The sequence below is a fragment of the Eleutherodactylus coqui genome, unplaced genomic scaffold, assembly GCF_035609145.1.
Source record: "Eleutherodactylus coqui strain aEleCoq1 unplaced genomic scaffold, aEleCoq1.hap1 HAP1_SCAFFOLD_32, whole genome shotgun sequence".
Classification (NCBI taxonomy): domain Eukaryota; kingdom Metazoa; phylum Chordata; class Amphibia; order Anura; family Eleutherodactylidae; genus Eleutherodactylus; species Eleutherodactylus coqui.
The window spans coordinates 1,619,555-1,646,788 of NW_027101865.1; positions in this window are offsets into that span (position 1 = coordinate 1,619,555).

Genomic DNA, 27,234 nt, shown 5'->3' on the forward strand with positions numbered 1-27,234 from the left:
ATCTTGGGGATAAAGTTGAGAGAAACCGTGAATAAAGCAGCTGCATATGCCGATCTTTTGTTCATGATCTTGGCGCCACGAGTCTCGTGTCACAACTTAATAGCAGAATTTTGTGATATGCACAACTCTTTAACTTCAAAATTAATCAAGAGTCTGAAGCACTCAATGTACTCTTACCCCAACCCTAGTAGCAGATTTGAAGGAGTCCTTTTCTTTCCGATGGGCTATGGACCACATAAAATACCTGGGCATTAACTTTACCGCAGACATAGACCTCTATTCAGCTGATTATCCAGGCCTGCTTAACAAAATAAGAACAGATCTGAGGATCTGTACAAAGGGCTTATTCTCCTGACTCGAGAGACGTGCGATCTTTAAAATGAACGTTCTACCTAGACTCCTGTACTTATTTCAGGCCCTCCCAATCTCTATTCCATCCCAATTCTTCCGACACATTAACTTTCTAATGGACAAATTTATCTGGGCAGACAAACCGACTCGCATAGCATATTCCACATTGATGAGACCCAAATCAGAGGAAGGACTGGACCTTCCCGACATTAAGATATATCACCAGGCATCTCATTTGCTCAGATTAGTGGACTGGCGTAGACACGGGGACATCAAACAGTCGATAGCTATAGAAGAGGAAGCTGTCAGTGCCCTTAACCGTGTTACCATGGATGCAAAGTGACTTACCCCTAGAAGCCAGGGATCATCCAACAATTGGACCTACCATATGTACAATCCATAAAGTATTTAGGAGACTGGACATCTCACCTTTCCCTTATCCATTATTCCCAATTTTAGGAAACCCCACCTTCCCACTGGGACTGGAGATAGGGGTCTTCAATAGATGGATAGCAAACAAAAAATTCAGAGCAAGTCATTTCATACAGGATGGGTCCTGGATGTCAGCGGAGGAATTGAGCGAGTCCACTGACCCTACCCCCTTTGAACAATTGTGCTTGGCAGGGGGCCCAGCTATGTGCACTCTTTCTCACTGGACACAACTGGACACACTGGCCCCATCATATGTAAGAAACTGGGAAAGAGACCGGTCATTGATGCTTACAATATAACAGAGACAGCAGATTTATACATTCACACACAAATCTTCAATCTCCTGCAAAATTTAAGAATCAGGGTTCAAGATATTCACTCGCTGGTACGGGTGCCCTCTCGTTTGCATGTCCTTTCGTTTCCTTCGATGTGTTGATGTGGAGGAGAGCAGGGTACAATGCTACACATTCTGGGAATGCCCAATATCGACCAGTTTCTGGAATGAAGTGTGGCAAATTACTTCCAAATTCACCAATTTCACCCTACCCACATCACCCACGCTGCTCCTGTTGCACTTTAGCAACATGCCATTGGGAACATATAAATGTTCAGTGGTGTGGCATCTGGGGAACACAGCGAGACCATGTATCCCCAGAGTGTGGCGGCAGACTGCTTCCCCCTCAATCTGGATGTGGTTCAACAGAATTGAGGTGACGATGGAGATGGAGGACCTGACCGAATCAATAAAAGGTATACATGACAGGCTCATAAAGACATGCTTCTACTGGATCGAACTCCAAGAATCTAGGGAGTACCACAATGTCTACAGTTCCTAATTACATACAGGCTGCAGGAAAGGGTTTTGGTAGCAGAAAGACTAGAGTCACCCCCAGGAGGGTTACATGCTAGTTCCCCTCCCTTCCACTAAACCCTACACGAGCTGGGGGCTTCCTACCCCTCCGCTACCTCCCCTTCCTTTTTCTTTTCTCTAGCTCTCTTCCCCCACCTCCCCTTTCTTTTAGATTTTTGGTTTCCCCTCCCCAACTAGCTACTTGTAGAACAAGGTCAGATATCTTGCATAAAGGATAAGTTATGGTTCTTAGATAGGTAGAAGCCAACTACAGGTGGGAAGTATTGCAATGGAGCATGGATTTCTCCTATGGGGGTCCAACTTTCATTATTTAAAGGTATGGAAGTACAGGCCCCCATCGAGGGATTACATCCTACCCACATGGTTTTATTTTCCACTCGGTTGGTTATAAGGTCCAGAGATGGGTGGGCCTGTTAAGGCTTGTAGTCTTATGGACATATCAACAATGTAAAACGTGCATCACTATTGTTTTGTTCTGTTTGTTTATTACTCTTACGTGACCTGACAATGTTATCAAAAAGAGTAAAACATTTATAATTAAATAATTTATAAAAAATAATCACCAAAGACATACATATACCAATGAAAAAAATGAAAATACGAAAATAAAAACATGACGCCAATTAAACTATTAATTTTGACATCTTTTGTTCAATTTATAGTCCCATTGCAGTAAAGAGCATTCTTTTCTTTATTAATACAAATTCATACGGACACCACTAGGGGGAGCTCACTGCATATAGATCTACACAGCCACCACATAATGATTTATGTAGACACCACTAGAGGGAGCTCACCTCATAGGGATTTATACAACCATCACTAGGGGAAGCCCACCACTTGGGAATTTATGCAGCCACCAATCTAAGGAGCTCATCACATAGGGATTTATTCAGCAATCACTAGTAGGAGCTTACAACAAAGATGTATATAGCTACCACTAGGAGGCGCTCACCACATATGGATTTATACAGACATCACTAATGAATGCTCAACTTACAGGGATTAATACTACCATCACTAGGGGGCGCTGGCCACTAATGGATTTATACAGCCACCACTAGAGTGGAGCTCACTATAAGAGGATTTATTCGACCACCAGTAGATGGAGCTCACCGCCTAGGGATTTATACAACCACCTCTGGGGGGAGCTCACTATGTACAAATATAAACAGGCATCACTAGAAGGAGCTCATCACATACGGATCTATACAGCCACCACTAGAAGAAGCTAATTGTATGCAAATATATACAGTAATGACTAAGCAAAGCTCATCACATAGGAATTTATACAACGACCACTAGAGGTCGCTCAACCTATAGGGACTTGTACAGACACCACTAAGGGAGCACACCAAATAGGGATTTATCTAACCATCCCTAGAAGAAGCTCACCACTTAAGGATTTATACAGCCACCTCAAGGAGGAGCTCACACACATGTATGTATTTATATAGACACTGCTAGAAGGAGCTCACCACATAGGGATTTATACAGATATCACAAGGGAATGCTCAACTCATTGGGATTTATACAACCACCACTAGAAGGAGCTCACCACATAGGGATTTATATAGACACCGCTAGAAGGAGCTCACCACATAGGGATTTATATAGCCACCAGTGGATTTGCAGTGCCCCGAAACGTCCAAGGAAGGCCATGGCCTAGGAGACGGCGGGGTAGAGTTTGGGCTTAGTCATGGTGGCTCTATCATCTCCCACCAGGAAGGTAACCAGTGGCTCATTCAAAGGCCGAGAGCAGAAAAATAAATATAGAACACACTTGGGGGTTACTTTGGTCTTTTGTCACTCGTGACGCCACCATTTCTTCTGTAAAACAAAATATGTGGAAAACAGCACAGCCAATACTTCAATACGCACAACACGGCCACAAGTGCAGGATCCTCAAGGAGATCCGGACCTAAAGATCCATGTACATAACTTCTCAGAAATTCAGTAAATAGGGTTTTGTTCTTAGTAAAAAAAATACCTTTATTCCTCAGTACGACATAAAAACTGCAACATTTCGATCTGTTCTGGATCTTTTTCAAGCATGAAAAAGATCCATAACGGATCAAAGCGTTGCAGTTTTTATGTCGTTCTGAGGAATAAATGTATTTTTTGCCACCATTTCTTCTGTCGCGGGGGATCCCAGGCTGTTGGAGTAAATCCTCTCTCGCGCAACTTCTGTGAGGGCATTTCTGGTTGGCGGAGTAAATCCACACACGGGTACTTTTAAGACACAGGCCCCGGAAACGGACGAGCGACTGGTTGGTTTACTTCAACTTGCAAATATCAAACAGTTCAGCAGTTTCTGAATTAAATAGTGAGACAGGGAGACTTAATGGAGAACCAGGAGAAACCACAGCCAAAATTATCTGTAGGTCCTGGCCCGGCACCACGCTTCCTTCTTTCTCTCCAGACTTCACCAGTACACACTTGTGATCAGAAACACACCAAAGAATGGTATTATTGTATCTTGACGCCACCAGGAAGCTAGGGGTTTGATAGGAGGAATGCCCATCTCACACCCCTAGCTCCTGATGGGCTCAAGCTTTCAAGGTCCTAGGAGCCTCTCCATTGCTTTTAGGCGGCGTTGCTGGCTTCGGCTGAGGGTTTTCTTTTCTACTTGGCCTTATTTTCAGAGCTGTAAATGTTGGAATTTAACAGCTAATAATTTAGATTTAAAAACAGCTAACAAATAGCCAGCCAAAGGCAGCAGGGCCGGCTAAAAGCAATGGAGACGCTGCACATGTGACTCACAGCTTGCTCCAGCGCCGCTTATGTGGGATGGCTCCCGGCACACAGGATGATGAGGCGTCATTGCAGGGCGTTGGCAGCATGGCTTCTCCCATCCGTTGGTTGCCTGCTCCCTGCAGCAGTCAGCTCTGTCACAGCCTGTTCCCCGCGCACCGTTCCTGCACATGTGCCAGCTTCTGAGACGCTCCTGGCGCTCTCCCATGGCTATCTGCAATCCCTGCAGTGCAGCTTCAGTCTGCAGCCGCCAACTAAGACAGTTTCTTCCCCCGCTGCTGCGCACTCTATGCTTCTGGCCGCGAGCTGAACATTACATGGGGGGGTGGGGGTGAGGGGTTCGCCTTGGCCCCGGCTGCTGCCCGCAATCTTACAATTACATTGGGGGCAGTGTGGGGGGGGCATGCTGCTGTCACACCGCCGGGGAACGGCCTTGAAGCTGGCCCTGTGTGGCTTTAGCGGGTGCCGCTCTATGCTGCTCCACAGAAGCCTTGCTTAGTGGCCTGCCAGGACCTACAACCCAGGCAACTGTGCAGCCAATCAGCATCAGGGGGCGTCACCCCCCTGTCGATCTTGGCTCCACCAGGTCTTCCTAGTGGTGTCAAGGTACAATGATACCCCGAAGAACTTCTGGAATGGACAATCCCCAATCATTAGTCCATTCTCTCCTCTTCTTCCATTCTGTACCACACAGGTTGAAGGTACCTCTGTGGCCTTCCTGCAGACCTGACTCTCCTCTCTGACTGGGCCAGAACAGAACAGAACACCTCTTGCACACACCTTGCAAACACATATATCTTTCATAGTCACATGACAGGACACTCTGATACATTACTCAAACACCAAACATTAACTCATTCTGTGCTGCAAATCTTGCAATACACTCACACAACACAAAAGACACTGACAAGACAATATAGAACATTCACACTTTTTAGGATGGGCCCCGTTGTTCTGGGCTAGAGATGAGCGAGTATACTCGGTAAAGGCAAATGCTCGAGCGAGCATTGCCTTTATCGAGTACCTGCCCGCTCGAGATGAAATGTTCGGGTGCCGGCGCGGGGGAGCGGTGAGTAGCGGCTGTCAGCAGGAGGGAGCGGGGGGAGAGAGGGAGGGAGAAATCTCCCCTCCGTTCCGCCCTGCTCTCCCCAGCAGCTCCCTGCCCGCCGCCGTCACCCGAACGTTTCATCTCCAGCGGGCACGTACTCGATAAAGGCGATGCTCGCTCATCTCTATTCTGGGCCACTACAGATTGAGTTAACTACATAGGGATTTGTACAGACATCACTAGGGAATGCTCAACTCCACTAGAGGGAGCTCACCATGTAGGGATTTATATAGCCACCACTAGAGGGAGCTCACCATGTAGGGATTTATACAGCCACCACTAGAGGGAGTTCACCCCATACTGATTTATACAGCCACCACTGGAGGAAGCTCATTGGATGCAAATACAGCTGCGCCTTGGCTTAAGAGTTTAATTCGTTCCGTGACAAAGCTCTTAATCCAAAACACTCTTATGTCAAATCAATTTCCCCATTAGAATGAATTAAAACGCCATTAATCCATTCCACGCCTCGCTAAAACACGGCATCAATACCCTTTTTTTCAGTATCTCTGCTTGCTGTCACAAAATGACAGAAGAAGAAAATCGTCCCTGATCACCATCACAGCACTCATTCTAGAAATCAGATCTGCCTTTTGTAAAGAGTCGGGGACAAACGTCATCATAATATCACCAGTTCAGATATTGGGTTGGTTCCCATTTAGTGACAGCAAGAAGACACCCTGACAGACAGGAGTAGGGACTAACAAGGACTAGAGAGAGCTGGAGATGTGGCTGTATTTGAGGGGGTTCTGCGCCTGCAGGCTTCAGATTGGTTGCTGCGCTGTGTGATTAAACCGCGAGATTCCCAGAGACGGTGGCGGCACTACGCATGCACAGTGACGTCCCCTATCTCTGGTGGAGAGCAGAAGCAGGCTCGTAACCCGAGTATTTGCTCTTAAATCGGAGCAAAAATTCGGGATACAGCGGAGCCTGCTCGCATGTCAAGATCACAAGCTGAGGCTGTATTTAATGACTAGGCATCGTATAGGAATTTATACATCCACCACTAGAGGGTGCTCACCACATAGGGACTTGTACACTACATGGGGATTTATACAATGACCACTGCGGAGTCTTCACGGTATACAGATATATAAAGCCATCACTAGGGGGAGTTAATCACATATAGATGTATACACCCACCACCACATAGGGATTTATACAACCATCAGTGAAGTCAATAGCAAATTAATGCACAGTGAGCTCCCCCTGGTGGCCAGAGTGAAAAGTGTTCCTGTCTCTTAGGGCTCATGTCCACGGGCAAAATATGATTTAGGATCCGCAGCGGATTACCTGCACGCGGATCCGCACCCCATAGGGATGCATTGACCACCCGCGGGTAGATAAATACCCGCGGATCGTCAATAAAATGGATTTAAAAAAAAAATGGAGCATGAAAAAATCTGGACCATGCTCCATTTTCGTGCGGGTCTCCCGTGGGGACGGCTCCCGCGGGCTTCTATTGAAGCCTATGGAAGCCGTCCGGATCCGCGGGAGACCTAAAATAGGAATTTAAAGCATTTACTCACCCGCAGCGGGCCGGGAAGCTCTACTCTTCCTCGCGGCCGCATCTCCCTTGCTTCGGCTCGGCGGATGTGCCCGGCGCATGCGCGCGGCACGTCAACGACGTGCCGGCGACGTGCCGCCGGCGTCAGGAATTCATCCGCCGGCCGAAAAAGAAGATCCGGCCGTGAGGAAGAGCAGAGCTTCTCCGCCCGCTACGGATAGGTAAATTCTTATTTATTTGTATTTTCAGCGCTCACGTCCGCGGGGCAGGAGGGACCCGCTGCAGATTCTACATGTAGAATCCGTAGCGGGCCCGATTTTCCCCGTGGACATGAGGCCTTAGACTGACTAGATGGGGATGACCAGTTAAAGAAAGTTTGCTGATGACTGGATATAAATGAGGATGCACTTGACCATCAGAGCTTACACTCTAAGGGCTAATGCCCACAGCTGTGACGGACTCCACCAGCGGAATATCGCAGCGGAGTCCATCATGGCGTGCCCCACTCGACCCCCCAAGACCCCATACTCACCTCCTGGATCCGCTGTGCGCGTCCCGCCAGACGTGCCAACACGCATGCGCAGTACAGCACATGACGTGGTGGGTGGGGACACATAATCATGCAATACTTCTGCTGTGCTGACAGAAGAAGTATAGCGTGACAGCCGGCTTCCATTGACTAGAATAGATCCCAGCCACGTGTATTCCCACGGCCAATAGAGCATGCCACGGTTTATTTATTACAAATTTGAAAAAACCTAGAAAGTGAGGGGGATCAATGAGTGGAGCAGGTTACCACGGGGGGTGGGGAGTTCTCCTTCAATGGAAGTGTTCCAACAAAGGCTGGACAAATATCTGTCTGGGATGATTTAGTGATCCTGCACTGAGCAGGGGGTCGGACTCGATGACCCAGGAGGACTCGATGACCCTGGGGATCCTGCCAACTCTACCATTCTAGGATTCTATGATTTTACGCTGCAGAATTTTGCAGAGTGAACATTGAGCTATTAGGTTCAATAGAAACTAATGGCTGCGGCGTAATGCTACGGATTTCCGCTGCGTGAAACACGGCGGATATCCGGGTGTGGGCATTAGCCCTAAAGGAGAGAAGGAGCCTCAATGACTATAAGAGCTTACATTCTGCAGGAGAGAGAAGACCTCGCTGACCATAAGAGCTCACACTCTACAGGAGAGAGAAGACCTCGCTGACCATAAGAGCTTACACTCTACAGGAGAGAGAGGACCCTGCTGACCATAAGAGCTTACACTCTACAGGAGAGAGAGGACCCTGCTGACCATAAGAGCTTACACTCTACAGGAGAGAGAGGACCCTGCTGACCATAAGAGCTTACACTCTACAGAAGAGAGAGGACCTTGCTGAACATAAGAGCTTACACTCTACAGGAGAGAGAGGACCCTGCTGACCATAAGAGCTTACACTCTACAGGAGAGAGAGGACCCTGCTGACCATAAGAGCTTACACTCTACAGGAGAGAGAAGACCCTGCTGACCATAAGAGCTTACACTCTACAGGAGAGAGAAGACCTCGCTGACCATAAGAGCTTACACTCTACAGGAGAGAGAAGACCTCGCTGACCATAAGAGCTCACACTCTACAGGAGAGAGAGGACCTTGCTGAACATAAGAGCGTACACTCTACAGGAGAGAGAGGACCCTGCTGACCATAAGAGCTTACACTCTACAGGAGAGAGAAGACCTCGCTGACCATAAGAGCTTACACTCTACAGGAGAGAGAGGACCCTGCTGACCATAAGAGCTTACACTCTACAGGAGAGAGAAGACCTCGCTGACCATAAGAGCTTACACTCTACAGGAGAGAGAAGACCTCGCTGACCATAAGAGCTTACACTCTACAGGAGAGAGAAGACCTCACTGACCATAAGAGCTCACACTCTACAGGAGAGAGAGAGATAGACCCCGATAACCATAAGAGCTCACACTATACAGAAGAGAGAAGACCTCGCTGACCATAAGAGCTTACACTCTACAGGAGAGAGAAGACCTCGCTGACCATAAGAGCTTACACTCTACAGGAGAGAGAAGACCTCGCTGACCATAAGAGCTTACACTCTACAGGAGAGAGAAGACCTCGCTGACCATAAGAGCTTACACTCTACAGGAGAGAGAAGACCTCACTGACCATAAGAGCTTACACTCTACAGGAGAGAGAAGACCTCGCTGACCATAAGAGCTTACACTCTACAGGAGAGAGAAGACCTCGCTGACCATAAGAGCTTACACTCTACAGGAGAGAGAAGACCTCGCTGACCATAAGAGCTTACACTCTACAGGAGAGAGAAGACCTCGCTGACCATAAGAGCTTACACTTTACAGGAGAGAGAAGACCTCGCTGGCCATAAGAGCTTACACTCTACAGGAGAGAGAGGACCCTGCTGACCATAAGAGCTTACACTTTACAGGAGAGAGAAGACCTCGCTGACCATAAGAGCTTACACTCTACAGGAGAGAGAGGATACTGCTGACCATAAGAGCTTACACTCTACAGGAGAGAGAGGATACTGCTGACCATAAGAGCTTACACTCTACAGGAGAGAGAAGACCCTGCTGACCATAAGAGCTTACACTCTACAGTAGATAGAGGACCCCGCTGACCATAGGAGCTTATACTCTACAGGAGAGAGAAGACCCCGCTGACCATAAGAGCTTACACTCTACAGGAGAGAGAAGACCCCGCTGACCATAAGAGCTTACACTCTACAGGAGAGAGAAGACCCCGCTGACCATAAGAGCTTACACTCTACAGGAGAGAGAGGATACTGCTGACCATAAGAGCTTGTGAGCCTTGTGTGGTGCAGAATGTAAGCTCTCACTCATGACCTGAAGGTTGCAAGTTCAATCCCCAATTGATTCTGGTAGCTGGCTCAAGGTTGACTCAGCCTTCCATGCTTCTGAGGTCAGTAAAATGAGCAACCAGCCTGGTGGGGGGTAATAAATAAAAGTTGCCTGGAAGCACTGTGGAATAAGTTGGTGCTATAGAAGATTTTTTTTTTTTTTTACACCAGTTGAGAAATCTTTGCTGATGACTGGAGAGGAACAAACAGAACAGGTGAGTGTCCATGTAGATTTCTGGGCAGGTCAGTAACTGGATGGCCATAATATTGAGCTTCGTAGCATTAAAATGGCCTGACAATTCATTGCCTCAGCTACAATAGGAAGTGCAGCTCTGAAGCACAAACTGCTACTCATACATGTAAAATACTGTGCAGACTGAAGAGGACCTCTAATAGGCACACAGAGGGTTTACTTATAATACTACTATGGGATGGCCAACCATGTAACACAGGAGCATGGGGGGCAAACAAAAGGCCAAGTACTACTAGTGATCAGAGGACTGTAGAACCTTCTCCGAAGCGAGGGACGTTTCTCCCGCAGTCACACAATACTCCATGGAGACAAAAACTGATTCATTGCATGTGATACATCACAAGGTCACAGAGACCTCTTCAGAGCAGCTCAGCGCAGGATATCACAATCTATATAGTGTACGAGGATCAACTATATACACTAACCACTCCAGGGATTACATAGGAGCATATGGGAAGGGGGGTATAGGGCTCAGGAAATAACTATAAGAGCTTACATTATACGGGGGAGAGGACCCTACTAACCATAAAGGATTACACTATACAAGAGAGAGAGAACCCCGCTGACCATAAGAGCTTACACTCTACAGGAGAGAGAAGACCCCGCTGACCATAAGAGCTTACACTCTACAGGAGAGAGAAGACCTCACTGACCATAAGAGCTTACACTCTACAGGAGAGAGAAGACCCCGCTGACCATAAGAGCTTACACTCTACAGGAGAGAGAGGAACCCACTGACCATAAGAGCTTACACTCTACCGGAGAGAGAAGACCTCGCTGACCATAAGAGCTTACACTCTACCGGAGAGAGAAGACCTCGCTGACCATAAGAGCTTACACTCTACAGGAGAGAGAGGACCCAGCTGACCATAAGAGCTTACACTCTACAGGAGAGAGAGGACCCAGCTGACCATAAGAGCTTACACTCTACAGGAGAGAGAGGACCCAGCTGACCATAAGAGCTCACACTCTACAGGAGACAGAGGACCCCACTGACCATAAGAGCTTACACTCTACAGGAGAGAGAGGACCTGGCTGACCATAAGAGCTTACACTCTACAGGAGAGAGAGGACCCCACTGACCATAAGAGCTTACACTCTACAGAGGAGAGAACACCTTGTTGACCATAAAAGCTTACATTCTACAGGAGAGAGAGGACCCCACTGACCATAAGAGCTTACACTCTACAGGAGAGAGAGGACCCTGCTGACCATAAGAGCTTACACTCTACAGGAGAGTGAAGACCCCGCTGACCATAAGACCATACACTCTACAGGAGAGAGAAGACCTCGCTGACCATAGGAGCTCACACTCTACAGGAGAGAGAGGACCCCGCTGACCATAGGAGCTTACACTCTACAGGAGAGAGAAGACCTCGCTGACCATAAGAGCTTACACTCTACAGGAGAGAGAGGACCCCGCTGTCCATAAGAGCTTACATTCTACAGAAGAGAGAGGACCCCGCTGACCATAAGAGCTTACACTCTACAGGAGAGAGAGGACCCCGCTGACCATAAGAGCTTACATTCTACAGAAGAGAGAAGACCTCACTGACCATAAGAGCTAACACTCTACAGGAGAGAGAGGACCTCACTGACCATAAGAGCTTACACTCTACAGAAGAGAGAGGACCCCGCTGTCCATAAGAGCTTACATTCTACAGAAGAGAGAGGACCCCGCTGTCCATAAGAGCTTACATTCTACAGAAGAGAGAGGACCCCGCTGACCATAAGAGCTTACATTCTACAGAAGAGAGAAGACCTCACTGACCATAAGAGCTAACACTCTACAGGAGAGAGAAGACCCCACTGACCATAAGAGCTTACATTCTACAGAAGAGAGAAGACCTCACTGACCATAAGAGCTAACACTCTACAGGAGAGAGAGGACCTCACTGACCATAAGAGCTTACACTCTACAGAAGAGAGAGGACCCCGCTGTCCATAAGAGCTTACATTCTACAGAAGAGAGAGGACCCCGCTGTCCATAAGAGCTTACATTCTACAGAAGAGAGAGGACCCCGCTGACCATAAGAGCTTACACTCTACAGGAGAGAGAGGACCCAGCTGACCATAAGAGCTTACACTCTACAGGAGAGAGAGGACCCAGCTGACCATAAGAGCTTACACTCTACAGGAGAGAGAGGACCCAGCTGACCATAAGAGCTCACACTCTACAGGAGACAGAGGACCCCACTGACCATAAGAGCTTACACTCTACAGGAGAGAGAGGACCTGGCTGACCATAAGAGCTTACACTCTACAGGAGAGAGAGGACCCCACTGACCATAAGAGCTTACACTCTACAGAGGAGAGAGGACCCTGCTGACCATAAGAGCTTACACTCTACAGGAGAGTGAAGACCCCGCTGACCATAAGACCATACACTCTACAGGAGAGAGAAGACCTCGCTGACCATAGGAGCTCACACTCTACAGGAGAGAGAGGACCCCGCTGACCATAGGAGCTTACACTCTACAGGAGAGAGAAGACCTCGCTGACCATAAGAGCTTACACTCTACAGGAGAGAGAGGACCCCGCTGTCCATAAGAGCTTACATTCTACAGAAGAGAGAGGACCCCGCTGACCATAAGAGCTTACACTCTACAGGAGAGAGAGGACCCCACTGACCATAAGAGCTTACACTCTACAGGAGAGAGAAGACCCCACTGACCATAAGAGCTTACATTCTACAGAAGAGAGAAGACCTCACTGACCATAAGAGCTAACACTCTACAGGAGAGAGAGGACCTCACTGACCATAAGAGCTTACACTCTACAGAAGAGAGAGGACCCCGCTGTCCATAAGAGCTTACATTCTACAGAAGAGAGAGGACCCCGCTGTCCATAAGAGCTTACATTCTACAGAAGAGAGAGGACCCCGCTGACCATAAGAGCTTACACTCTACAGGAGAGAGAGGACCTCGCTGACCATAAGAGCTTACACTCTACAGAAGAGAGAGGACCCCGCTGTCCATAAGAGCTTACATTCTACAGAAGAGAGAGGACCCCGCTGACCATAAGAGCTTACACTCTACAGGAGAGAGAGGACCCTGCTGACCATAAGAGCTTACACTCTACAGGAGAGAGAAGACCTCACTGACCATAAGAGCTTACACTCTACAGGAGAGAGAGGACCCTGCTGACCATAAGAGCTTACACTCTACAGGAGAGAGAAGACCTGGCTGACCATAAGAGCTTACACTCTACAGGAGAGAGGACCCTGCTGACAATAGGAGCTTACACTCTACAGGAGAGAGAGGACCCCGCTGACCATAAGAGCTTACACTCTACAGCAGATGGGGACCCAGCTGACCATAAGAGCTTACACTCTACAGTAGAGAGAAGACCTTGCTGACCATAAGAGCTTACACTCTACAGAAGAGAGAAGACCTCACTGACCATAAGAGCTTACACTCTACAGGAGAGAGAGGACCCTGCTGACCATAGGAGCTTACACTCTACAGGAGACAGAGGATCCGTTGACCATAAGAGCTTACACTCTACAGAAGAGAGAAGACCTCACTGACCATAAGAGCTTACACTCTACAGGAGAGAGAGGACCTCACTGACCATAAGAGCTTACACTCTACAGGAGAGAGAGGACCCCGCTGACCATAAGAGCTAACACTCTACAGGAGAGAGAGGACCCTGCTGACCATAAGAGCTTACACTCTACAGGAGAGAGAGGACCCCGCTGACCATAAGAGCTTACACTCTACAGGAGAGAGAAGACCTCGCTGACCATAGGAGCTTACACTCTACAGGAGAGAGAAGACCTCGCTGACCATAGGAGCTTACACTCTACAGGAGAGAGAGGACCCTGCTGATCATAAGAGCTTACACTCTACAGGAGAGAGAGGGCCCTGCTGACAATAGGAGCTTACACTCTACAGGAGAGAGAGGACCTTGCTGACCATAAGAGCTTACACTCTACAGAAGAGAGAAGACCTCACTGACCATAAGAGCTTACACTCTACAGGAGAGAGAAGACCTCGCTGACCATAAGAGCTTACACTCCACAGGAGAGAGAGAACCTCGCTGACCATAAGAGCTTACACTCTACAGGAGAGAGAAGACCTGGCTGACCATAGGAGCTCACACTCTACAGGAGAGAGAGGACCCTGCTGACCATAAGAGCTAACACTCTACAGGAGAGAGAGATAGGACACCACTAATCATAAGAGCTTACACTCTATATGAGAGACCATCCCAATGACCACAAGAGTTACGCAGATTTCCCTGCGGCCCGCAGAGTGGCACAGTGGGTATGGGCACAGCGGTGCAGTCACCTGTGACTATAGCACAGAGTTATAAATTATGCTGCATGAAGCGCCCGCTGTCAGTGCCAGGACGGATACCACCTCTGGGGTCCTATTATCCGCGGTCTTGTCGGTTGTCACCCAGAAACAGATGTGAGCGGTCGGGTAACAAGGTGGTATGTCAGCGACTGAAACTGGGATCCTATAATACATCCGCTCAGTGCAGTGGTGCAGTGCAAGGGTTAATCTATCTCTGCGGATGGAGGCAGCTCGGATCTTTGCGAGACCCTTATTGGTGAAGCGTACCACTGACTGAGCTAATAAAGGGCTCTGCTGCTAGGCTGGTACGCAGTGCTGCATTATCCGGGCGCGGGGCTGGAATTTGCACATAATAGCCCACTGACTGAGCGCTGTATTATCTGCCAGGCACTAGGACCCAGATGGGCCTTAGCCCTGCACTGCACTAGGATGGACATGTCAGCACTGGGCAGCATCAGCCTGGCATCAGCGGAGGATGCCGGGGGTCTCTAGACCTGCACAGCCCAGCGCCCGTCACTTCACCAGCAGCCATGCTTCAGAAAAGCAGCTGAATAAAGGAGCCGAGACGAGCAGCATGGCCCAAAGCAAGAGGCACACTTACAGCCGGGTAAGTGCAGAGGTGGCACTGCCACGCTATGGAATGTATAGGGCTGGCGGGGGAGGTGTGATGTCAGGGTGTGTCATCATATGTGTAGGAGGGGTGCAGTGGGAACGAGAATAATATTCCCTATTTCTATATGGTAGCGCAAAAATATTCCGATACCAGCTATATCCGTGGTCTTGTCTGCGACCCCAAACAATCGGTGCGGCCGTTGGTCTTGCAGTTTGCTGCCATCGTGTCACCTCTATTAAACGCTATAGCCTATGAGCATCATATAGAGCTGACACTCTCCTGTATGCCTGTGCAACAAATACTGCCTATGGAACTATGGCGCATATTCTGTGTATTGCGAAACGCTTGCAGCAGGTGCAGCTTGTTGCTTAATGTGGTACCTTTTATGGTATACTGACACGAAGGAGGCCATGGATGGCTATGTCCCATTCTATATGATTATTTCATCACGCCCAAAATGTCCAAATTACTATCAGGTGTCACCAGGAATGGCGCAGTTCATTCTTAAATATTGGGTGAATTATGTAACCCCACCGAGACTTAACTAGAAGGTAAATAAATGACAAGGGCTACCGATGAACAAAGTGGGAGCAGCGTGCTAATCTGTAGTACTGCAGGGGTTAATATCACTGACTTACTACTGTGCATACCTGTGGTATTGCAGGGGTTAATATTACTGACTCAGTAGTCTGGGTACCAGTAATGCTACAGGGGTTAATATTAGTGATCCGCTAGTAGCTGTGTGATTAGCTGTAGCACTGCGGGGGTTAATAGCAGCAGCAGGTGTGCGCACCTGTAAGGTCCAGGTTACACAGGGGCACTGCCACAACTTCAGGTTTATGATGCAGCTTTTGAAAAGGGTTTTTGGGACGAACATGGCGGCTCTCTTCTTATACCCTCCTGGTTTGGGCTTCAACAACTGCAACAAAGAACCTGCCCAACACCCTACCCATCAACCTGCCCAACACCCTGCTCATCAACTTGCCCAACACTCTGACCAACACCCTGCCCAACACTCTGACCAACACCCTACCCATCAACCTGCCCAACACCCTGCCCATCAACCTGCCCAACAACTTACCCATCAACCTGCCCAACACCCTGCCCATTAACTTGCCCATCAACCTGCCCAACACCCTGCCCATCACTCTGACCAACACCCTACCCATCAACCTGCCCAACACTCTACCCATCAACCAGCCCAACACCCTGCCCACCAACCTGCCCAACACTCTGACCAACACCCTACCCATCAACCTGCCCAACACCCTACCCATCAACCTGCCCAACACCCTACCCATCAACCTGCCCAACACTCTGCCTATCAACCTGCCAACAGCCTACCCATCGACCTGCCCAACACCCTGCCCATCAACCTGCCCAACACCCTGCCCAACACTCTGCCCATCAACCTGCCCAACACTCTACCTATCAATCTGCCCAACACCCTGCCCAACATCATGCCCGTGTGATGGCACTCTGGGACTTTGTGGCGCTGGTGACTACAGAGTGACCGCTGCAGTCCAGAAGATTACACACAACATCAGATAGTAATACAATCATTGATCTGTTAGTAGAACTACAGAAAGTCTCAATGTGGCCCAAGCCTGATAGACTTCAAGAGTACTGACTCAGTCAAAAGCAACAAAAGTGTAGTGCTGCAGGGGATAGTATTAGTGACTATGTAGTAGCAGTGGGGGTACCTACGCTTTTGCAGCAGCTCAGTAGTAATAGTAGTGTGTGTACCAATATTTTTGCAGTAGCTCAGAAACAGCAGCAGTGTGGGTACCTATAATTTTACAGTAGTTCAGTAGTAGCAGTGTGGGTAACCACACTTTGCAGTAACTCAATAGTAGTGATTGCAGTGTGGGTATCTAGACTTTTGGAGTAGCACAGTAGTAGCTGCAGTGGGGTATCTAGACTTTTGGAGTAGCACAGTAGTAGCTGCAGTGTGGGTAACTACGCTTCTGGAGTAGCACAGTAGTAGCTGCAGTGGGAGTATCTACATTTTTGGAGTAGCACAGTAGTAGCTGCAGTGTGGGTATCTACTCTTTTGGAGTAGCACAGTAGTAGCTGCAATGGAGGTATCTAAACTTTTGGAGTAGCACAGTAGTAGCTGCAGTGGGAGTATCTACACTTTTGAAGTAGCACAGTAGTAGCTGCAGTGTGGGTATCTACTCTTTTGAAGTAGCACAGTAGTAGCTGCAGTGGGAGTATCTACATTTTTGGAGTAGCACAGTAGTAGCTGCAGTGTGGGTATCTAGACTTTTGGAGTAGCACAGTAGTAGCTGCAATGGAGGTATCTAAACTTTTGGAGTAGCACAGTAGTAGCTGCAGTGGGAGTATCTACACTTTTGAAGTAGCACAGTAGTAGCTGCAGTGTGGGTATCTACTCTTTTGAAGTAGCACAGTAGTAGCTGCAGTGGGGGTATCTACACTTTTGGAGTAGCACAGTAGTAGCTGCAATGGAGGTATCTACACTTTTGGAATAGCACAGTAGTAGCTGCAGTGGGGGTATCTACACTCTTGGAGTAGCACAGTAGTAGCTGCAGTGGGGGTATCTACTCTTTTGGAGTAGCACAGTAGTAGCTGCAGTGGCGTATCTACACTTTTGGAGTAGCACAGTAGTAATAGCAGTGTGCATACCTACTGTATATTTTTGCAGTAGCTCAGAAATAGCAGCAGTGTGGGTACCTATAATTTTACAGTAGTTCAGTAGTAGCAGTGTGGGTAACCACACTTTGCAGTAACTCAATAGTAGTGATTGCAGTGTGGGTATCTACACTTTTGGAGTAGCACAGTAGTAGCTGCAGTGTGGGTAACTACGCTTCTGGAGTAGCACAGTAGTAGCTGCAGTGGGAGTATCTACATTTTTGGAGTAGCACAGTAGTAGCTGCAGTGTGGGTATCTACTCTTTTGGAGTAGCACAGTAGTAGCTGCAATGGAGGTATCTAAACTTTTGGAGTAGCACAGTAGTAGCTGCAGTGGGAGTATCTACACTTTTGAAGTAGCACAGTAGTAGCTGCAGTGTGGGTATCTACTCTTTTGAAGTAGCACAGTAGTAGCTGCAGTGGGGGTATCTACACTTTTGGAGTAGCACAGTAGTAGCTGCAATGGAGGTATCTACACTTTTGGAATAGCACAGTAGTAGCTGCAGTGGGGGTATCTACACTCTTGGAGTAGCACAGTAGTAGCTGCAGTGGGGGTATCTACTCTTTTGGAGTAGCACAGTAGTAGCTGCAGTGGGGGTATCTACACTTTTGGAGTAGCACAGTAGTAGCTGCAGTGTGGGTATCTACACTTTTGGAGTAGCACAGTAGTAGCTGCAGTGGGGGTCTCTACACTTTTGGAGTAGCACAGTAGTAGCTGCAGTGGGGGTATCTAGACTTTTGGAGTAGCACAGTAGCAGCTGCAGTGTGGGTATCTACACTTTTGGAGTAGCACAGTAGTAGCTGCAGTGTGGGTATCTACACTTTTGGAGTAGCACAGTAGTAGCTGCAGTGTGGGTATCTACACTTTTGGAGTAGCACAGTAGTAGCTGCAGTGTGGGTATCTACACTTTTGGAGTAGCACAGTAGTAGCTGCAGTGTGGGTCTCTACAATTTTGGAGTAGCACAATAGTTGTGGTAGTGAGAGTACCTATAATTTTGCAGTAGCTCAGTAGTGGTAGTGTAATGCCCAATGAACTTACTGTACGTATGGCCAAAGGCCTAGTCCTTGTCACGTGACACCAGCACTCTATCTGGAAACTCGGGGTGATATGCCGCAGAAATAACAGAGTTAGGCCTCCTTCCCACGAGCGTGACGGGCTCCGCCGCGTAATATTCCGCTGCGAAGCCCGTCACGGCGCCCCCCAGAGACCCTATACTTACCTGCGGGAGATAGCGTGAAATCGCTTCCCCGCCCACCGCCGCCGCGTCACCGCCCGTCACCGCCCACCGCCGCCACGTCACCAGCCGTGTCACGTGCCGCGGCCGGCCGTGTCACGTGACGCGGCCGGGCGCGTCATATGACGCGCGGCGGTGGGCGGGAAAGCGTTTTTTCACGCTATCTCCCGCTGGTTACAGCGGGAGATAGCGTGAATGGACGGCTTCCATTGACTTCAATGGAAGCCGTCAGTGCGTACAGCCCGTCCTCACCCGCAGAAAATAGAGCATGCTGCGGGTGAGGACGGGAGAAATCGCGATGCGTAATTCCGCGGTGGAATTACGCATCGTGAGCATGGAGCTATTAGGTTCAATAGAACCTAATAGCTGCGGGCAACGCAGCGGATTTTCGCCGCGAATTACGCGGCGGAAATCCGTTCGTGGGAAGGAGGCCTTAAGTCCAGCAATGGTTCAGCAATCTGAGTGCGCAGATGTACTAACTTTGAAATTTGCAGCAACAACTAGGATACCAGGTCTCTGTAAATGTATTTGCAGCAAGTACACCAAGATGCAGCAATAAACCAGCAATCTGAGTACAACAAGGTGTAGCAGTATTGAATTGAGGATACACTAACCTCAAAGCTCTCACTCACTTTCCTGTAGATTGATTTAACTAGACAATTTCCCCACTAGTGGATTTACATGAGTAGAATTTGAATGAAGGACTGATGAAGCAGAGGGACCGGTGGCTGTAATACTTATCATGGCTTTGATTTCTACTTTGTCCTCCGCTGTGGTATGCCAAGGGAGCGGGTTCACACCTCACTCTACCTTGGGTGACAAACCTGCTGTAACTGACTCCTCCTCTCTGACAACTGTACTGCAACCTCTCCTTTCTCAGACTTGCCTGAGCCTGTCTAACTGCTCACTGTCACTCCCTTGTATCACCTCTCCCAGTTCCTGCACTTTCTGGACTCCTATTCCTCCTCCTCCTCCTGCTGCATAGAGACTTGAGAAGATGCTCCCCTGCCCTTGGGCTCTGCACCAGTGAAATTGAACCTGACTGTCAGCCAATGAGAGGCCAGCTGACATCAGTGTTAAGCTATAGGCTTAGAGCAGAAGGGGAGACACAGGGTCTCTCCCACAGGCGGCACCTTCTGTATCCATGGATGGCATACAGACAGGTGAGACAGGACAACTGTGCATGATTGTTCTGTAAGTCCCACTGGGCCACTACAGTAGCAGTGTGGGTACCTATACTTTTGCAGTAGCTCAGTAGTACCGGTAGCAGAAGTGGGAGTACCTGTAACTTTGCAGTAGCTCAGTAGTAGTAGCAGTGTGGGTACCTACACTTTTTCAGTAGCTCAGTAGAAGTAACAGTGTGGGTGCCTATACTTTTGCAGTAGCTCCATAGTAATAGCAGTGTGGGTGCCTATACTTTTGCAGTAGCTCAGTAGTAGTAGCAGTGTGGGTACCTATACTTTTTCAGTAGCTTAGTAGTAGTAGCAGTGTGGGTAACTATACTTTTCCAGTATATCCATAGTAATAGCAACGTGGGTACCTACACTGCAATAGCTCAGTAGTAGTAATAGCAGTGTGGGTACCCATACCTTTGCAGTAGCTTAGTAGTAGCAGCAGTGCAAGTCCTTTATTTTGCAGTAACTCAGTAGTAGTAGCAGTATGTGTACTGACACTTTTATAGTAGCTCAGTAGTTGTAGCAGTGTGAGTACCTCCTTTTTCCCAGTAGCTCCATAGTAATAGCAGTGTGGGTGCCCATACTTTTGCAGTAGCTCCATAGTAATAGCAGTGTGGGTGCCTATACTTTTGCAGTAGCTCCGTAGTAATAGCAGTGTGGGTGCCTTTACTTTTGCAGTAGCTCCGTAGTAATAGCAGTGGGTGCCCATACTTTTGAAGTAGCTCCGTAGTAATAGCAGTGTGGGTGCCCATACTTTTGCAGTAGCTCCATAGTAATAGCAGTGTGAGTGCCTATACTTCTGCAGTAGTAGTAGCAGTGTTGTGGGGCACCTATATTTCTGCAGCGAGTATGGCTGCATTTATTCGAGCACTAATCTTGACCAAGTTTTGTAGGTTGCGAGACGCACAAATATGAACTCTATTCCTGTGAGTGGAGTTATTCACATGCGAGATGCTTTCCCGCGCAGCGATGTTGTGAGAACAGCGATTGCAGCACGTTCTATCTTTTGTAGTTTCCTCGGAACGCCTCGCTGATTGCTTCCAATGGGACCTTAAGAGACATTCCATGCACTTGTCTACCTAACGATGTGCCTCCAAGTGCAATGTGATGTTTCCATTGAACGCAGTGGGAAACCCTTCCGATCCTCTGATGCGCCTGAAGATCGCAGTTTTACAGAAGCCAGGCATTGAGTTAAAAACGACCCCCATCGGAGTGACAAACCCACATTAGTAAGTGCAGTATTGGGCCGAGTTTTACAGCCCAATATACTCGCCTGTGTGAATCTGGCCTTACTAGTAGAATTCCTCTTTGGTCTTTCTTAGACTGTATGGTAGGAAGGTGATAGTCTTTGCAGTCCTACCTGCCTATGGTTTCCAGCTCTGATTCTGCTGGTTGTTAACTTGTACAGATTGGTCCACCTTCGGCTGTATTTATCCCGCTCCACCACACACATAAGCTTCTCTGCAGTCATGTCTAAAAGTTATTGGTCTGGTTAAAAATGTAGCACCTGAGACTCTGGGGGTTCCATCCTACATCACATCCTGAGGTGCAGTGCCAGCATGTGGCGATGAGCTTCCATGACACAGATCCAGTAGCTGACGCTCGGCGACAGATATAGAGCTGCGATTGTTCTCTGCGGGATGTGATACCGGGAACGTCTCTTTCACTGGAGACTTATCTCCACAATTGGGTTTTCTGTGTATTGTAAGTTTTATCAATGGAGCTGGGAAGTCGCCATGGTAACAGGAAGCGCTGATGACATCATCAGGATCTGGTACTAGAGATCAGGCTTCTCTCTTGTATCCACTCAATATCTAGGCCAAACCCTCCTGTATACTGGTTATACTGTATATTAGCCCGATCAGGGCCATCTCTTATAGTACGATAGCTCATACAGTATAGATTCCATAGTGTGGCCGCTCGTACAATAGAGTCTCCATAGTGTGAATGCTCCTACAGTAGATGCTCATTCAACAAACAGAAATGCAAAGTCCCACATCTGGGCAATGTAACAATGTAAAAAAGCACATACAGAATGGGAGGAAGTGGGCTAAGCAGCAGCACATGTGAAAAAAACTTGGGTGTACTAATAGATCATAGACTGAACATGAGTCAACAGTGTGATGCAGCAGCCAAAAGGCAAACACAATTCTGGGATATATTAAGAGAAGCATAGGGTCTAGATCCATGACATAATTATCCGCCTCTAATCTTCCTTAGTCAGACCTCATCTGGAATACTTTTTCCAGTTTTGGGCACCCCACTTTTAAAAAAAACTGACAAACTGGAGCAAGTTCAGAGAAAAGTTACCAAGATGGTGAGCGGTCTGCAAATCATGTGCTATGAGGAACGGTTAAAGGATCTGGAAATGTTTAGCAGAAGAGAAGGCTGAGAGGAGACTTAATAGCTGTCTACAAATATCCGAAGGGCTGTCACAGTGCAGAGGGATCAACCCTATTCTCATCTGCACAAGGAAAAACTAGAAGCAATGGGATGAAACTGAAAGGGAGGAGACACAGATTAGATATTAGACAGTGAGGGTGAGCAATGAGTGGAACAGGTTGCCACAGGAGGTGGTGAGTTTTCCCTTAATGGAAGCCGTCAGAGGCTTGACAGACATCTGTCTGAGATGATTTAGTGAATCCTGCACTGAGAAGGGGTTCGGACCCGATGACCCTGAAGGTCCCTTCCAACTCTACTATTCTATAAATCTATGAGTGCGATTGCTCTTACATTACAGATTCTACAGTGTAACCGCTTTAACAATAGAGAGCTCCATAGTGTGACCGCTCTTACAGTAGAGAGCTCCATAGAGTGGCCACTCTCAGTGGTGAGCTCCATGGCATGGCCGCTCTTTCAGTAGAGAGCTCCATGGCGTGGCCACTCTTTCAGTAGAGAGCTCCATAGCGTGGCCGCTCTTTCAGTAGAGAGCTCCATGGCGTGGCCGCTCTTTCACTAGAGAGCTCCATGGCGTGGTCGCTCTTGCACTAGAGAGCTCCATGGCGTGGCCGCTCTTTGCACTAGAGAGCTCCATGGCGTGGCCGCTCTTTGCACTAGAGAGCTCCATGGCGTGGCCGCTCTTTGCACTAGAGAGCTCCATGGCGTGGCCGCTCTTTGCACTAGAGAGCTCCATGGCGTGGCCGCTCTTTGCACTAGAGAGCTCCATGGCGTGGCCGCTCTTTGCACTAGAGAGCTCCATGGCGTGGCCGCTCTTTGCACTAGAGAGCTCCATGGCGTGGCCGCTCTTTGCACTAGAGAGCTCCATGGCGTGGCCGCTCTTTGCACTAGAGAGCTCCATGGCGTGGCCGCTCTTTGCACTAGAGAGCTCCATGGCGTGGCCGCTCTTTGCACTAGAGAGCTCCATGGCGTGGCCGCTCTTTGCACTAGAGAGCTCCATGGCGTGGCCGCTCTTTGCACTAGAGAGCTCCATGGCGTGGCCGCTCTTTGCACTAGAGAGCTCCATGGCGTGGCCGCTCTTTCACTAGAGAGCTCCATGGCGTGGCCGCTCTTTCACTAGAGAGCTCCATGGCGTGGCCGCTCTTTCACTAGAGAGCTCCATGGCGTGGACGCTCTTTCACTAGAGAGCTCCATGGCGTGGACGCTCTTTCACTAGAGAGCTCCATGGCGTGGCCGATCTTTCACTAAAGAGCTCAATGGCGTGGCCGATCTTTCACTAGAGAGCTCCATGGTGTGGCCGATCTTTCACTAGAGAGCTCCATGGCATGGCCGATCTTTCACTAGAGAGCTCCATGGCATGGCCGATCTTTCACTAGAGAGCTCAATGGCGTGGCCAATCTCTCACTAGAGAGCTCCATGGCGTGGCCGATCTTTCACTAGAGAGCTCCATGGTGTGGCTGATCTTTCACTAGAGAGCTCCATGGTGTGGCCGATCTTGCACTAGAGAGCTCTATGGCGTGGCCGCTCTTTCAGTAGAGAGCTCCATGGCGTGGCCGCTCTTTCACTAGAGAGCTCCATGGCGTGGCCGATCTTTCACTAGAGAGCTCCATGGTGTGGCCGATCTTTCACTAGAGAGCTCCATGGTGTGGCCGATCTTTCACTAGAGAGCTCCATGGTGTGGCTGATCTTTCACTAGAGAGCTCCATGGTGTGGCCGCTCTTACAGTAGAGGCTCCATAGTTTTACCGCTCTTACAGTAGAGAGCTCCATAGTTTTACCGCTCTTACAGTAGAGAGCTCAATGGTGTGGTCGATCTTTCACTAGAGAGCTCCATGGCGTGGCCGCTCTTACAGTAGAGGCTCCATAGTTTTACCGCTCTTACAGTAGAGAGCTCCATAGTGTGGCAACTCTTACAGTAGAGGCTCCATAGTTTTACCGCTCTTACAGTAGAGAGCTCCATAGTTTTACCGCTCTTACAGAAGGGCTCCAGTAGGGCACTTCTTACAGTAGAGGCCATATAGGTTGACCACACTAACAGTAGCTCCTTTACCACATCCAGGGTTTCTTGTCTCATCTGCATTTTCCTAATTGATCCCAAACTTGTTTCTCTCTCTTGTTATATACTAGTTCTTTTGCCTTTTTTTGGTTAATCCCGACCCTTCATCTTAGTGCTTTTATCACATCTGGGCTCTAATGTCTCATTCCAACTCCTCTACCACCTACAGTGCTGTAAACTAAAGAGTTAATCTCCAGCGGTGATATATCTGACGTAACAACCAGACGATCCATTAATTATGGATAAGCAGCGCCAGGAGACCTTTCTGCTGTTATAACCGTCCCATATTTATTGTGGTAAATAAAAAGGGCGATAATTCAAGAATTATGTGTGGGAAACGGTAGCGATCTCGGCCATGGAGCCGACTCAGGAACATCTGTGGGCAATTATCTTATCCTCTCATCCGTTTTGTACTACAAAGTCCCACTGGCTGATAAACGGTCTACAAATCATGCTACCGGAGACCTCTTATTACTACAGACAATTCCATGTCACCAGGCTTTAGTCACTTCTGCGCCTCTGGTTCCTGATAAGGTCCGTAGACCCCTCTGCCCCATGAGAGGACAACAACATTAAGAATGAGACTCTAATTGGGTCATCTACTGGACTAGAAGAGATTCAATGATCTTCAAAATCCACTGGCAAACCCCCTGCAGTGGCTTCTTTGCTGCGGTCCAGTTCCTGCATAAAACATACCACCTTATAACTGGGTTATGCTGACCACATTCGGCATGGTGTTTAGAGGCACCAGCAGGAGGAACGAGCAGAGCTACCAGCGGCTAGATCGAAAATCCACCCAGAAAATTTCTGATGCATGTGAACAGGGTTATGAAAACCCCATTTACATGCATAAGATGTGGATTGTTGGCACACTGGATGCGGATTTCATTGTGGAATCTATGCTGAATCTAATAAATCTGAATGGAGCCTAAGGACCTCCTCACAATTAATGTAGGAATGACAACAGTTAGTTGGACAACTGGTCTTAGTAGGGAATCAATAGTTGATCAGTGAGGTCCACCACATGGGATTACTGTCAATCAAATGATCATCAGTCTGCTGAGCTAATGTATTGCCGTAAATGCATAGCTCCATACACCGAGCAGTGGTTCGGAATGGTATTGTAAGCGAAGCTCCCATTAATTTGAGTGTGACTATACAGGACTGTGTGTTACCAACAACAGATTATCTCCATACAGCCTGGCAAACTTCTGGTGGACCTCAGCCAATTGACTATTGATGACCTATCCTGAAGATGCAAACAACTCGTTGAAGAAATTGAGGTTTTGAAGATATTTTTCTATAATCAGAAATGACCTGTTGGATGAATTACAATTTTATGTTAAACGTATTTTTTATTAATTTTTGAAAATTTTCTTTTAATTTTTGATGTCACAATCTATATTTTAAAAAAATCCTAAAAATCCTACAGTTTTCACACTGACCAATAAGCTTGATAATAGTCAAAACGTCCTGTTCTGTAGAGAAAACTTCTCAGCTGTCATCTCATTATCATCACAGGCAGGATTACACTGAAGGATAACCCTTATATATAGATAACACAGGATCCACCATTCATTATATGTGATGTCACAGCTCACCTCCTCCCCCTTACACAGGTCAGACAGTATGCCTACATAATTATCCAGTAAAAAGCAACGGGTCAGCCCTTAGTCCATTGGGTGATCTGTCATTGAGTTCTGCTGTAAAGCATATCTCTATGCTGTGGCCAAGGTCCTAGACGATTGCGTCTCTTGCCTCCCATTGGTGTTGGTCATGGCCAGCGCCATGTTCCTCTTTTTTCCTGCAGGTGATGCGTCCTTCCACCCAGCACTTCAGCTATCACCGCTGCCCAAAAGATGTGCTTATATGCCCAGCCTGCCTCTTAAAGGGCTAGTGAATCCACACAGCTTTTCAGTCCCCAGCCAACCCGGATAGGCTCCACTCTCTTTAATGCACCCTCTCCCACTGGAGGGTGCCTAAGTAATTTAGTGTCCTATTGTGCTAATGTGTTTGTGTCTGATCTCCTGATTTTTGATTCGTTCTTGACCTATTCACCTTTCCTGGTTTCTCCTATCTTGACCTTGGCTTTCTCATTGACCATGATTCTTCTGCCTGACCCTTGGTTTGCTTCTAGAATACCCAAGGAATCTGTATGTCTTGACCTCGACTCTCTTACTCAACTATATCTCTGTCTACACTCTCCAGTACCATCCTTTGGTATTCCTAACCAAGCTGCACCAGCTGCCTCTTAACCAAGACTGTTTCTAGAGTAGTGGTCTGGGATTCTTTGAACCAAAGACCAGATCCCAATTTTTGGGATAAAAGTGTAAAAACGAGGATCCTCAAGTACAACTTTCAGAACTAGTCCTAAGCCAGCTCAGGCAAGATGGCCACCCCCATAGTTACGTACAGATAATAGAACCCTGAAGTGAGATTCTATAAGGCACTACTCTTAAAAATATTCTAGATCCAGCCACATCAAGTTTTGAAGATTTCCAAAAGCATTCACATCTGCAAGCACCAGGGAAGTTCTTTTTTTTCATATCCCAAATCGGGCCCCCCAAATAAAGATTGGACAGTTGGATTTCATGGTGATAACTTACCATCAGAGGTGTCTGGCAGCAGCTCAAGTACTGTTCACACATATGAATACA